At 39.1% G+C, this 14,200-nt stretch overlaps 1 protein-coding gene across 5 annotated transcripts in view; it reads left to right on the forward strand.

The window, feature by feature from the left end:
- The window catches only part of fbxo11b (F-box protein 11b), a 129,412-nt gene that overhangs the window by 29,089 nt on the left and 86,123 nt on the right, over positions 1–14,200 (forward strand). Inside the window, exon 1 of one of the 5 annotated variants that reach the window (XM_073050632.1) lies at positions 8,920–9,015. The exons of the other annotated variants lie outside the window; for them this stretch is intronic. The gene's annotated coding sequence lies outside the window, so the exon portion shown is untranslated. Of the gene's footprint in view, positions 1–8,919; positions 9,016–14,200 lie in introns of those variants that run through there. 5 annotated transcript variants of the gene reach the window in all.

Raw genomic sequence — 14,200 nt, forward strand, 5'->3', positions numbered from 1 at the left:
TTGCTTAGTAGTGATGAAAATAAACATAATACTTCCTTCAAGGTGCATCTACTAAATGTTTACCAATACTAAGAAGCTCAAGTCTCACAGATATTGCTGTTTCAAGGGCAAATAAAGAGTGGATGGAAGTGGATGTCTTTCCATCGTGTGTGGTTCAAGTCGAAATTCAAATTAATCTGTGCAGGAAATGATCTTTAAAAGGAAGAGGCTTACAAACAGGAAGTGAGTGTACAAAATGAGCTGCATATAAAATGAACAGCAATACTGTTTATACTCAATACTTCTCAGGTCCTCGGCATTGAATTATAATCAAGGATTTTGTTGGTTGCCATGTATAAGGCTCCCACACCTGATGAATGTTAAACAACATTAGCGCTGTTTACACAGATCTGGAACTTTAATTTTCAACAAATATGGCTCTAACATCTTCAAGGACATGGTTACTAGATTGAGCCAAGAATCACCATTAAGGAAAATTCTGTGTGACTTCTCCCTTCCAGTCTACCTGGACCTACCATTATGATCTATTTGTAATGGTATATTTTATTATTTGTGATCATTCTCATATTCACACTAAGGACCCTTTACATTGCGGTTCTACTGTATCAGGTTACTATACTGGGGTTTTTATGAGATAATATTGCAGCAAGATTTCTACTTTTTCACATTCAATAATCACATGCCATGGCATAGTCCTCATTTTTGCCATCATCATCAAGCATGGTGGTTGACTCTGGTTTAACATGCCAGAATCAGGATGATGCAAGACACAAACCTACAATTATGCTGAACAGCAAAAGCAATATCCTGTTACAGAGGTGAGTGATCTACTGCAGTTAGAGGGTTGCAGTGAAAACAAAGTGCATCTGGAATATGATAACCATGTTTGAACTTCCTGCTTATGGAAAAATTTTGTAGCAAAGGAGATTGCTAAGATGGTGTCTTGACCTTTGAGGAAAGATTGAGCAATCTGGTCTTTGTAATCAAGTTTATAAGAATAAGAGGTGATCACATTGAAACATGCAAATTTTTTAATGGGGCTTGACAGCTTAAATGAAGCGCTGATGTTTTCTCTGCTTGGGATATCTAGAAACTAGTCACAGTCTTTCCCCAAGCAGGTGATGGACAAGACAAATGGATTTTGAGATATAATGGTAATCAAGGGATTTGGGATTAGTACCAGAAGGTTGACATGGAGGCAATAGATCAGTCAAGATCATATTGAATAGCAGAGCAGATACAAGAAGCCAGATAGTCAATTCTACCTCAAATGATTAAATCAAAGGTCTGTGATCTTGTCATTACCAATGCTAGGCATTGACGTGGGGATTACTCATACACTCCATCCATTGCCCAATCTATAATTCATTTTATCTCTGTCTTCACTTATTTTTCTTTTTCCATTCTTAAATAATATTTATGAAGGAATACATTACTCCTCCCATTCACCAAGGTTTTAGATGCCCAGTTTTCCTTGCTATGCAGCTGTCAGCTTGTGCACCCAAAAGCAGGGAACAAATGAAGGATGATGAATAAAAATTGAAATGTTTTTCTGTCAGCTAAATCTGGGCCATTGCTTTGGAGAATTTATTAAGTTAAAACTCAAAATTGCAGCACTTACCAAGAATAGAATAGTACGATGCACTGTTGTACCACATATTTCAACAAAATCCATCTGTTTGCTGTGCTAATTTCAAGGTTTCCTTCAAATAATGATTCTCTCTAAAGCAACTTTATTAGTATTTTGTTAAGAAGCATGATGCCTCTTTCAAGCACATTTCTTGGTAATATTGCAGTATGGTTCATTTTTAAATGATGAAATATAGATCTATCATTATCATTCACTACAAAGTGAGCTCCCAGTGGTGGCTGTAGTCAGGGTGCGTGTTGATAACACTTTTCCAAGTATAGGTACTCTGTCTGTTTAAACATCTTGCTGACTAAATAATTCCGAAAGCCTGTTGTAGGAATCTATGAATTACTACAAGCAAAATACCTCACTCATCTCCTGATGAAGTAAGAGAGATTTCATCAACAAAGTGCATTGAGTAAATGACAATTCCTTAAAAACTGGAGGGAAAATCAGTTCTGGCCAGTTGGGAATTGATCCTCTCCATTTGAGCTGTCAATAAGACCACAACCATTTGTGGTCTGGAGGCCTGTGTGCCTCAGTGATCTGGAGAGGTGTGTGGGCTGGAGTAAAGACCTTGTGCTTTGGCTCTTGGTAAACAGGTCAAAGGGTAGAGGCCAGACTAAGAATGGTCCACTGGTCCTCCAGGTTCAGGACTTTAGTCAGGGCAAACATTCCTGACTAGTCAAACAAAACTGTTACAGAAACAGCAATGAGGAATCCTACATTTGTGTGTAATGGTATTCCTGAGTTTTCACTCAGGACTTGCATGGCTGACAATAGTAAAAACCAAGAGGAAGCTACTGGCACAATGAAGGAAGCCCAGAACACCACCAGAAAATGGCCAAGGGCAGACAGATGGAGAACCTTCATTATAATCTGTCGATGCCTGACTTTTTCTCACAGGAAGTGTTCTATTAAATGGCTGCTTTGTACAACATTGGCTGAATGTGAACATTGCTTATTCCTTCATATAATTTTTTTTTGCCAGCAAATGTGTCTAATATTTATGCTTATCAGTATAACATAAATTTGGATGAGTCAAGAAGAACAAATTTACTGATGGCAAAACAAAAAGAAGGCTGCAAATAGCATTGTGGTCTAATGGCGTACTATTTTTGATTTTCTTATGCTTTTTTGGTGTTGATTTTCTGTAGTTAATCTTACTGTGTTTAGGAGGATTCTGTTTATTTTTATGTCCCTTGAAAGTGTTTAGTCAGTCATTAAAATGTAAAATTAGAGTTGTTTAAATTCATTGTGTGGGGTGTCAAGAATTTCTTTCCCAAAAGGTTGTTGGTGAATCAGTTTGATTTATAGCACAGTCTCTAGAATTTTCATGTTCTGTTGTTCGCCCTTGAATTATAAGGTTGTTTGAAATTCACTAGTGGAAATTTCAGAGGAATCTTTAATTTTCTTAAAATGCACCGGATTCATTTGCCATGTTAGCCAATGCAAGTGACTAGATTTCATAAATGAACTCGTTGGTTATAAGCACGAGAAAGACTGTAGATGCTGGAAATCCAATTAACACACAAAATGTTGGAGGAACTCAACGGGCCAGGCAACATTTATAGACAAGTGGATCGAGTTGATGTTTCGGGACGAGACCTTTTATCAGGACTGGTAAAAAGGATGAGCAGTCAGAGCCAGAAGGTGGGGGGGAGGGGAAGAAGTACAAAGTGGTACGTGATAGGTGAAAGATTTGGAGGTTGTTGGGTGAAAAGGATAAAAGGCTGGAGAAGGGGGTAGAAGACCATGGAAGAAAGGGGCACCAGAGAGGTGATGGGATGGTTAGGTGAGAGGGGGAAACAGGAATGTTGGGGGGGGGGGGCAATTACCGGAAGTTCGAGAAATGATGCCGTCAGATTGGAGGCTACCTGGTTGGTTGTAAGACCAATTTCGAGTATTCTGATAATATGGAGAAATGGATTCAGTTCATTTTAGGACAAGCATTTGCATAGTGTTAGTAACTTTGATATTTGCTTCATAAACCTGCTTTTTATAAAATTTAGAGTGAATGGCTTTGAAATGTATAGCTTTGAAGCCTCTCATTTGTGTATTTCATGTGGGAAAATCTGTTGAACTGCAATACACTTATTTTTGCACGATCTGTCAAAAACCATTAAATTTGAATTGACTTTATTACTTACAACCTTCATATACATGAGGAGTAAAAATCTTTACATTACACCTCCATCTAAATATGCAATTTATAGTAAATAGTATGTACAAGGTAGTCACTATAACCCAAATACAATTCTGTCAACATGAGTTAAGCAGTCTGATGGCCTGGTGGAAGAAGTTGTCCTAGAGCCTGTTGGTCCTGGCTTTTATGCTGTGGTACCGTTTCCCGGATGGTAACAGCTGGAACAGTTTGCAGTTGGGGTGACTTGAGTCCCCAATGATCCTTCAGGCCCTTTTTACACATCTGTCTTTGTAGATGTCCTGAATAGTAGGAAGTTCATATCTAGGGATGCACTGGGCTGTCCATACCACTCTGCAGAGTCCTGCAATTGAGGGAAGTACAGTTCCCATACCAACCAGTGATGCAGCCAGTCAGGATGCTCTCATTCGTGCCCTTTTAGAAAGTTCTTGGGATTTGGGGGCCCATACCAAACTTCAACCATCTGAGGTGAAAGAGGCACTGTTGTGCCTATTTCACCACACAACTGGTATGTACAGACCACGTGAGATCCTCGGTGATGTTTATGCCGAGGAACTTAAAGCTGTTCACCCTCTCAACCCCAGATGCATTGATGTCAATAGGGGCTAGCCTGTCTCCATTCCTCCTGTAGTCCACAACCAGCTCCTTTGTTTTTGGGACATTGAGGGAGAGATTGTTTTCTTGACACCACTGTATCAGGCTGATGACTTCTCTGCAGGCTGCCTCATTATTATTTGAGATTAGGCCAATCAGTATAGTGTTGTCAGCAAATTTAATTAACAAATTGGAGCTGTGGGTGGGTGACATAGTTGTGTATACACAGAGTAAAGAAGGACATAGCCCTGGGGGCTCCTGTTTGAGGGTCAAGAGACAGAGGTGAGGGGGCCCACTCTTACCACCTGCCGGTGATCTGACAGGAAGTCCAGGATCCAGCTGCACAAGGCAGGGAGAAGGCCAAGGTCTCTGAGTTTCTTGTCAAGCCTTGAGGGAATTATTGTGTTGAATGCTGAATTGTAGTCCAAGAACAGCATTCTCACATAAGAATCTCTCTTCTCCAGATGTGCAAGGATGGTGTGTAGAGCTGTGGCTATTGTGTCTGTCAGTTGGTTATGTCAGTAGGCGAATTGTAGGGGATCCAGTGTGGGTGGTAGCATGCTGCAGTTGTAGTCCTTGACCAGCCTCTCAAAGTATTTGCTTATTATTGAGGTGAGTGGGACAGGACAACAGTCATTCAGACATGTTACCTTGGTCTGTTTAGGTACAGGAATAATGGTAGATGTTTTGAAGCAGCAGGGCACTCTACATAGGGAGAGGGAGAGATTAAAAATGTAAACACACCTGCCAGTTGTGAAGCGCTCATCCTTAGTACCCGCCCTGGGTTGCCGCCCTGCAGCCTTGCAACTGCCCACTCGTTAAAGCATAGCACATTGTAGAAAATGACCAGATTGCTTTGTCAAGGACAGTAGGCACAAGAAATTAATTTGCTGAAGCAGCTTCCTAATAACTTTGAATCTGTAGATGTTATTTGTGATTCCTTTATATTTACTGTGTTTGGGCTTCAAGGGATTGTGCAGTTTCATGAATGTAAATATTCTGTCAGATCTTGCACTACAGTGCTAAGTTTAAATATAACATTAATAAGAGGTAAAGAATAAATCATCAACATAGTGCACAAAGCAGATTCCCATTTTCTGGATGATAATATTTTAGTCATGATGTGTATTAAGGGATTAGCCAAATTGTAAACTTGGCCTCTTCAATCAGATGGCATTCAAGAGGCTCTGCAGATGTTTCTTCAAATTTAAAATTCCAGATGCAATAACCTCTCACTGACTGACAGGCCTCTTGCTTTTGGTGTTCATAGGGGTGGATGCCAGGCTGAGTCAAAGTTCACACATGTATTTTCACTTCATTCAAGCTGTTTGGGCTGCCAGACTACAGGCTGAGTATGCAAATTGAAAGCAGGGGGAGGGGAATTGGACAGGCCAGCACCCTTTGGGGCCCCCAAAAAGAGAAGCTTCAAGATTCAGTAGTCCTTTCTCAGAGCAGGCATTGTATTGTAGCATTGGAATGATGTAAAAACTGTGTGGATTTTGTAAGACAAATTGTGCTTGAATCTCATTTGAATTGTCTTTCTTTGTGAATGTGGAGGCTTCTAATTTATAGCTTCATAATTTTCCCCTTTGGAGCCCTCATGCTGGCCAACCTAAACTACACTATCAAGTGCTTGGAATAGTCTTTTTTAAATATTGGTATCCTATAACGTCATGATTTAAGCAAAATAAGTCTGGGAAGTTACTTTGTGAAAAGGAATCACAAAGGAATCTGACTAAAATCAGAAGAAGTTGTTTAAAGTAAAAATATGTGTGTGCATGTACTGTGTACTTACAATATAAAATATATGTTATTAGCAAAGCCACAATTATTGCCTGTCATCCATTGTTACTCTGCTCTGGCTTACCTTTTAAACAATTTGATACAGCTGAATATAGGCAGTCAGTCCCAAGGTACAGAAGGATTCAGTTCCAGAGAACTATCCATGAACCAATTTCTTTTAGTCAGAAACATCTGTTTCCTATCGCTACCATGTTGTATTACCATGTATACACTTGCTGTAATTATCATTTCATTGAATAATTTTAATACTACCTATAACTACACTATTGAAACCATTGTATCCAGCAATTAAGGAAACAATGAAGCGTTAATAACCAACTTGAAAAGTATTTTTAAAACGTGTGGGAGAATTTTATAAAGTCACATTTCCCAATTCAGGTCATCTGTAACCTGGGAAACCTCTGTAGTTTGGGCTGCTTTAGAGGGCAGTCAAGGTTTAACAGTGCACACACACAAAATGCTGGAGGAACTTAGCAGGTCAGGCAACATCTATGGAAATGAATAAACAGTTGTCATTTTTGGGGGGACTAGCTATAAGGTGATAGATGAAGCCTAATGGGTGGGAAAAGTAAAGGGCTGGAGAAGAAGGAATCCGATAGGAGAGAAGAGTGGACCATGGGAGAAAGGGAGAAGGAGGATACTGGGGGAAGGTGATAGGTGGAAGAACTGGGATGTCAGAGTGGGGAATAGAAAAAGAGCGAGGGGAAAAAAATGGTAGAAGGAAAAACCAGATGTTCAAACCATCAGGTTGGAGGCAGCCTAGACAGAATGAGGTGTTGCTCCTTCACCCTGAGAGCAGCCTCATCATGGCAGAAGAGGAGGCAGTGGATTGTTGTGTTGGAATGGGAATAGGAATTAAAATGGTTAGCAACCGGAAATTCTGCTTTTGGTGGATGCAGCAGAGGTGCTTGACAAAGCATTTTTTAACATATAACAGTCATGGCATTGAGATCTCATATATGCTTTATTACTTTACAAGATTGGCTTTTAGTGACTTTTTACGTGTGGCACAGCTAGTAAGTGTGCTGTCTCACAGCTCCACTGACCAAGCTTACTCCTGACTTCTGGTGCTATCTGGCTAGAATTTCCTTGTGACTTCCCCCGGGTGCCCTGGATTCTTCCAGGTTCTGAAGACATTGGGTGAATAGATAAATTGTCACAGTAAATCATACCATGTATGGAGGGGAGCTGTATAATCTTGGGGGTTGGAATGTAGGGAGAATGAAATGGTATTAGTGTAAATGGGTGTTTGGTGTGGACTCATTAGGTGTAAAGCTGAATTATGGTCCATAACTGAATCCTAATAGTTCAAAATCATTATTACTACTGATGCTGCTTATTTCCAGAATTTTAAAACAATTCAAAAATTTATCTGCCATTAAGCATATAATTATTCAGTGATTGTATTTTTCAAATGCAGTCAAGAAATAAAATCTCAGTAGTTTTAAGAAATGATTTTTTACATACTCATGTTTGATTGTAACTTTCGCAGTATCAGTGCCTTTCAAAAACAGTTCAAGTTTTAATGACATGGAGGGCCCTCAAGATTTCACCATTATTTATATATACAATTTCTTACAGAAAAGGAAATATGTGCAAGGCTGTTTGTTAATTGTGGTTGAATTCTAAGGCAATAGCTTGTGCAGATAATTTTTGGTCACAGATGTATATATGTGTACACGAGTGTGTGTATATATGTCTGTGTGTGTGTATATATAGAGGCTTTAATAATACAAGTAATTATTTAGAAAGTTCATTTAAAAGGAGATGAATTGAATGTTTGTTATGTTAGCATAGCCTAGAAACCACTTGAGCTGAAATTCTGTCTGCTTTAATATGGATGTTGATTTCATTAACTAAAATGAAATTTCCAGACCCACTTTTATGTCAGCAACTGACACAAGTTGCTGCAAAATGAGAGCAAACACAATTTCAATGGAGAGATAAATATGAGTGGCTTGCTTTCTTCTCTGGGGCTTTGCTCTTTTTGTTTATTGCCATTCTTGAGCTCTGCACCGCCCTTGCTACTCATTTTTTTTGGTCTGTAAAGAAAACAAGTACAAATTCAGTGCCACCATCAGATGTTGTATAATGTCTTACTTTGGGCACTAGCTCTTGAAATCCCAAATCCATTGGCATTATGAGGACTTTCTTGAGGACATTTTAAGATGGGTAATCAGTATTGACTTTGCCAGTTATGCCCAGTTCTCATAAATTATTTTTTTTAATGATCTGATGGTGATCAACCTCAATCTTTTCATTCCGATCAGAGATCCTGCATGATCTGCTGGCTATTTCCATCGTCTACTTTTCATATTTTCCCTTTTCTGCAGTACTTGGAAAAAATAATATTGTTGATTTGGCATCTTCTGTCTTTGTCCATTCTGTTAGTTTATCTTTCAAAAATCTTGTTCACTGTTTGCCTTACTCATTCACATTATGATTCTGTTCACTGCATTCAAATCCACTTATCACCATGTACACTTAGTGGCCACTTCATTAGACGTGTGCACCTCATTAAAGCAAATATCTAATCAGCCAATCATGTGGCAGCAACTCAGTGCATAAAAGCATGCAGACATGGTCAAAAGGTTCAATTGTTGTTCAGACCAAACATCAAAATGGAGCAGAACTGTGATCTAAATTACTTTGACTGTGGAATGATTATTGGTGCCAGATGGGGTTGTTTGATATTTCAGAAATTGCTGATTTGGAATTTTCACGCACAACAGTCTCTAGAGTTTCCTGAGAATGGTGTGGAAAAACTGAAAAGAATCCAGTAAGCAGCAGTTCTGTGGGTGAAAATGTCATAAAATTTGCCAAGGTGAGTTTAGAGGGAGGATCTACATTGTTTTATTCTATATCTTTGAATTAATTTGTCCTGGATGCAGTCTGGAAAATACAAATTTTATATATGAGCATTCAAGGCTTTTGACACTTCGAGAATTTGCTGGCTATCTGAATCTGATTTTCGCCTTAGTCTATTTTTTGTGTTCCATTTAACGTTTTACCATGCATTTATTTCCTCTCTTTGGTCTTGTTCTCTAAATGTCACATTTACTCTGCATCAAATTCTAGTGCACATCCATCTGCTCAATAAACAAACTCAATGCTTACAAGCAAAATGCCAAAAAGGAAAATTAGTTGATGGTGACACCAGGGACTGCAAATGTTGGAAATCAGCAGCAACACTCATAGGTCTGTAGAAGGAAATGAATAGTTGATGTCTCAGGCAGAGGCACTTTATCAGGGTTGGGGGGGTGGGGGGGAAGAGCAGCAATCAGAATGAAGAGGTTGTGGGGATCACAAACAAGTGGGTGATAGGTGAATTCAGATGAGATGAGTAGGTTGGTTGGTGGGCAAGAATAAGAAGTGGGAATAATGTGAGAAGCTGGGAAGTGATAGGTAGAAGAAGGAATCTGATGGGAAAGGACAGTAGACCATGTAATAAAGGGAAGCAGATGGGGGAACCCAAGGGAGGAAGGTGTGGATGATGAGCAAGTCACAAGTGTGGACATAGAAGGGGTAAAGGGGCTGGAGGAATGAGGGAGATCAAAGGGGATGGGGAACAGAGGGAAGTTGTTCATGTTCTCAATATTTATTGCTTATTTATTATTATTTCATTTTTTTCTTTTTGTACATGCCATGCACACTCCTCTTGCACATAGGTTGTTTGTCATTCCTGTTAGGTGTGGTCTTTAAGGTTTTATATGGTGATGTACACTTTGATAATAAATTTTACTTTGAACTTTTAAATCAATATTGATGCTGTCAGGTTGGGGACTACTAAGGCTGAATATGAAGCTCCAATTACACTCACCCAGCTCCAATCAGTGGGTCGCCTCACTTGAAAGCCAACTCAAAGATGTTTTCAAAGTCTTCATGGCAAAATGTGACATCTTAACAGACTCATTGGGATTGCTGCCCCATGGCCATTTAGAGTGGATAGACCTTTGGATAGGTCCTTTGAATCTCTTTGTTGGAACTGGATCACTATTCTAAAAACATCAGAAAGAACATACCATCTGTCTATATTTTACAACCCTGCAGCTTGCCCCATCAATCATATCCTGCCCCATAAAGTTGAGGGTCCTACATTGGCTTCAGAAGCCATCTCAAAATCCACACAATTAGTTTGGAAAGGTGTCCTCAATTTTGATAATTTGCTTAAAATGTAGTCAGTATCACCATAGCTGCACTCCATACTGAATTTTGTTGACTGATTAGTTGTAGTGAAGTTCTTTACCACAGTTGTATGGTACACCCAAAATAATTTGGTTGCTAAATTACATTCTGAGGTTCTGGATCAATATTTTTTTTAAACTCACCAAAATGAAAACTACAGATGTCCCCCCTCCCCTTTACAAAGGTAGAGCATTGCTATGAAACCTTTAAGCTGAAATGGCATAAAGCGAAGAACCATTAATTTATATGGGAAAATTTTTCGTAAAAGCAAAAATCCTCTTTGTAATGCAAAAACAGGTTATTAATGTAGGTCTTTTGTAAAAGCGAAGTGGCGTAAAGGGAACATTCATAAAGCGGGGAACACCTTTATTCATGTAACTATTTTAGGAGAATTTTGTTACAAAATAATTTTTAAATTATTCAATTAAATCAGAAAATTAACAACCCTGATCATTGATTTTAAGTATTGATTTTAATTGATTTTGGTGGTATTGCTTTGTTAGGTGCACTTACATCCACAATGGAGGAATTTTAATTAGAGTACTGGTTAAAATCAAACAATTTACGAAAACAAAAACTCATCCTGCAGTTTTAAGCTGTTTCATAAAAGATGGATAAGATTATTAAGAAGATTGCAGAAGTGTTTATAAAATGATAAATTTTAATAGGCTTTAGAAAGTGGGGGGCAGACATTGAAATGTGACAGATCCTGGGAAGTGAATTCTTATGGAAGAGTGAAGTTGCTGAAGAATCTGACAAATTAACAGGTGGTTTTAAGAGAGGGAATGGGAGAGAAGTAGTGAAGCAAGGATTTTGTAATTAATGTGCAGTATACCAGAGTTTTGTTGGTGAGGATACGTTGAATGATTTGGAAACAAGCAGGTTATCTTACAGACACTGGTCAGTCTGATTGTAGGGTGATTTATTTTTCTTCACACATTTGATATTTGATGTCATACTCACTACTAAAACCATGATTCACTCTTTTCAGTACAGCCCTCATCTTTGTTGTCTCTACACTTCCTTTCTTTGCCATGTGTTCAATTTTTAAATACTCATTTCATTTTAATCTTATTATTGTATCTTAGATTTCTGTTTCATCACCTGCTGCTTGATTCCTGCCTAACTAAATGTGCAACCCTGCATACATATACCTTCTGTTAATTATGTTAAGTCTTCTCTCTTTGACTACTCCCACTATTCTAAAGCTGTCATCATTCCTTCAGTGAAAGATAATTTGCCCCAAATCATTGTTTTATTTTTTGTGGGGAGGGTAAAAAATTTGTCATCGTTAAAGAGCTGATATTTATTTTTATAACTTCTAGCTCATAACTCTGTTTATTCATGATACTTTTGATGTTTTAATTGCTATGATCATTTGTATATTTTTCCACCTGATGCCATTTCACCATCTGGCTGTTTGCATGTTAATTCTGATCCTTTCAATAAATTGAATAAGACCTGTTTGCTCCTCATCCATATGCTTAATGATTTGTATTGCCCCTAGAATTACTCCTTAATTCTAATCCTTGTTTCTAATAGCTCCATCCCTGCTTTGCCTGTAACTCTAAAATCCTGTTTTCTGAGTTCCAATAATTCTGGTATCTTGTATTCCCATTTTTATTCTAACAGTTAATTGTGCATTAATCATAAGAAATTTTCCTACTAAACTGTTCTTCTATTTTAAGAAACTTGTAAAATATATTTTTGTCCAAACTTTTGGTTTTTTAATATGAACGTCATGTGAGACCATAAGATATAGGGGCAGAATTTAGTCCATTTGGCACATCAAGTCTGCTCTACCATTTCATCATGGCTGATCTAATTTTCCTCTCAGCCGCAATCTCCTGCCTTCTCCCTGTATCTCTTCATGCCCTGACCAATCAAGAATCTATCAAGCTCTGTCTTAAATATACCTAAAGACTTGTCCACCACAGTTGCCTATGGCAAAGATTTCCACCACATTCACCACTCTCTGGCTAAAGAAATTCTTCCTCATCTCCATTCTAAAATGACGTCCCATCTATTCTAAGGCTGTGTCCTCTGGTCTTAGTCTCTGCCACCTTAGGAGACATTCTCTCCACATCCACTCTATCAAGGCTTTACACCATTCGATAGGTTTTTTTGAAGTCACCCCTCTTTCTTCATTCCAGTGAATACAGGCCCAGAGCCATTAAACGCTCTTCATATAACAAGCCATTCAATCCTGGAATCATTCTTGTGAATTTCCTTTGAACCCTCTCCAGTTTCAGCATATCATTTCTAAAATAAGGGGCCCAAACCTGCTTACAATACCCACGTGCTTTATAAAGTGTCAACATTACATCCTTGCTTTCGTATTCTAGTCCTCTTGAAATGAATGCTAATATTGTATGTGCCCTTCTCACCATAGACTCAACCAACAAATTAACCTTTGGGAAATCCTGCACAAGGACACCCAAGTCCCTTTACATCTCAGTGTTTTGTACCCTTTCAATTCTTCTACCAAGATACCTGACCATATACTTCCCAACACTGTATTCCATCTGCCATTTCTTTGCCCATTTTCCTAATCTGTCTTGAGACCTTCTGTAGCCTCTCTGCTTCTTCTAAACTTACCTGCCTTTCCACCTATCTTCATATCATCTACAAACCATCAATTCCATCATCCACTGACAACCTAAAAATAAACGATCCCAAAACAGACCCCTCTGGAACACCACTAGTCACTGGCAGCCAGCAAGAAAAGGCTCCCATTATTTCCACTCTTTGCCTCCTGTCAATCAGCCACAGCTTTATCCATGCTAGTATCTTTCCTGTAGTGCCATGGCCTTGTAGCTTGTTAAAAAGCCTCGTGTGGTACCTTATCAGAGGCTTTCTGAAAATCCAAGTGTACAACATCAACTGATTCTCCTTTGTCTATCCTGCTTGTTATTTCTTCAAAGAATTCCAACGGATTTGTCAGGCAAGGTTTTCTCTTGAGGAAACCATGTTGACTACTCCTATTTTATCATGTGTCTCCAGGTGCCCTGAGACCTCAATCTTAATAATCAACTCCAACATCTTCCCAACCACTGAGGTCAGACTAACTGGCCTATAGTTTCCTTTCTTCTGCCTCTCTCCCTTCTTGAAGAGTGGAGTGATAGTTGCAATTTTCCAGCCTTCTGGAACCATTCTAGAATCCAGTGGTTCTTGAAAGATTGCTAATGCCTCCACAATCTCTTCTGCCACCTCTTTCTGAACTCTGGTGTGTATAACATCTGGTCCAAGTGACTTGCCCACTTTCAGATCTTTCCATTTCCCAAGAACCTTAGAAACATAGGAAACCTACAGCACAATACAGATCCTTCAGCCCACAAAGCTGTGCCGAACATGTCCTTACCTGAGAAATTACCCAGGGTTACCCATAGCCCTCCATTCTTCTGAGCTCCATATACCTGTCCAGGAGTCTCTTAAAAGACCCTATTGTATTCTCCACCACCGTCGCTGGCAGCCCATTCCACGCACTCACCGCTCTCTGCGTTTTAAAAACAACAACAACAACAACAATGAGACAACTTAGCCCTGGTATCTCCTCTGTACTTACTTCCAAGCACCTTAAAACGGTGCTCTCTTGTGCTAGCCATTTCAGCCCTGAGAAAAAGCCTCTGACTATCCACACGATCAATGCCTCTCATCAGGTCACCTCTCATCCTCCTTAGCTCCAAGGAAAAGAGGCCAAGTTCACTCAACCTATTCTCATAAGGCATGCTCCCCAATACAGACAACATCCTTGTAAATCTCCTCTGCATCCTTTCTATGGCTTCCACGTCCTTCCTGTAGTGAGGTGAACAGAACTGAGCACA

This window comes from Hemitrygon akajei, chromosome 7, assembly GCF_048418815.1.
Source record: "Hemitrygon akajei chromosome 7, sHemAka1.3, whole genome shotgun sequence".
In the NCBI taxonomy this organism is placed as follows: Eukaryota; Metazoa; Chordata; class Chondrichthyes; order Myliobatiformes; family Dasyatidae; genus Hemitrygon; species Hemitrygon akajei.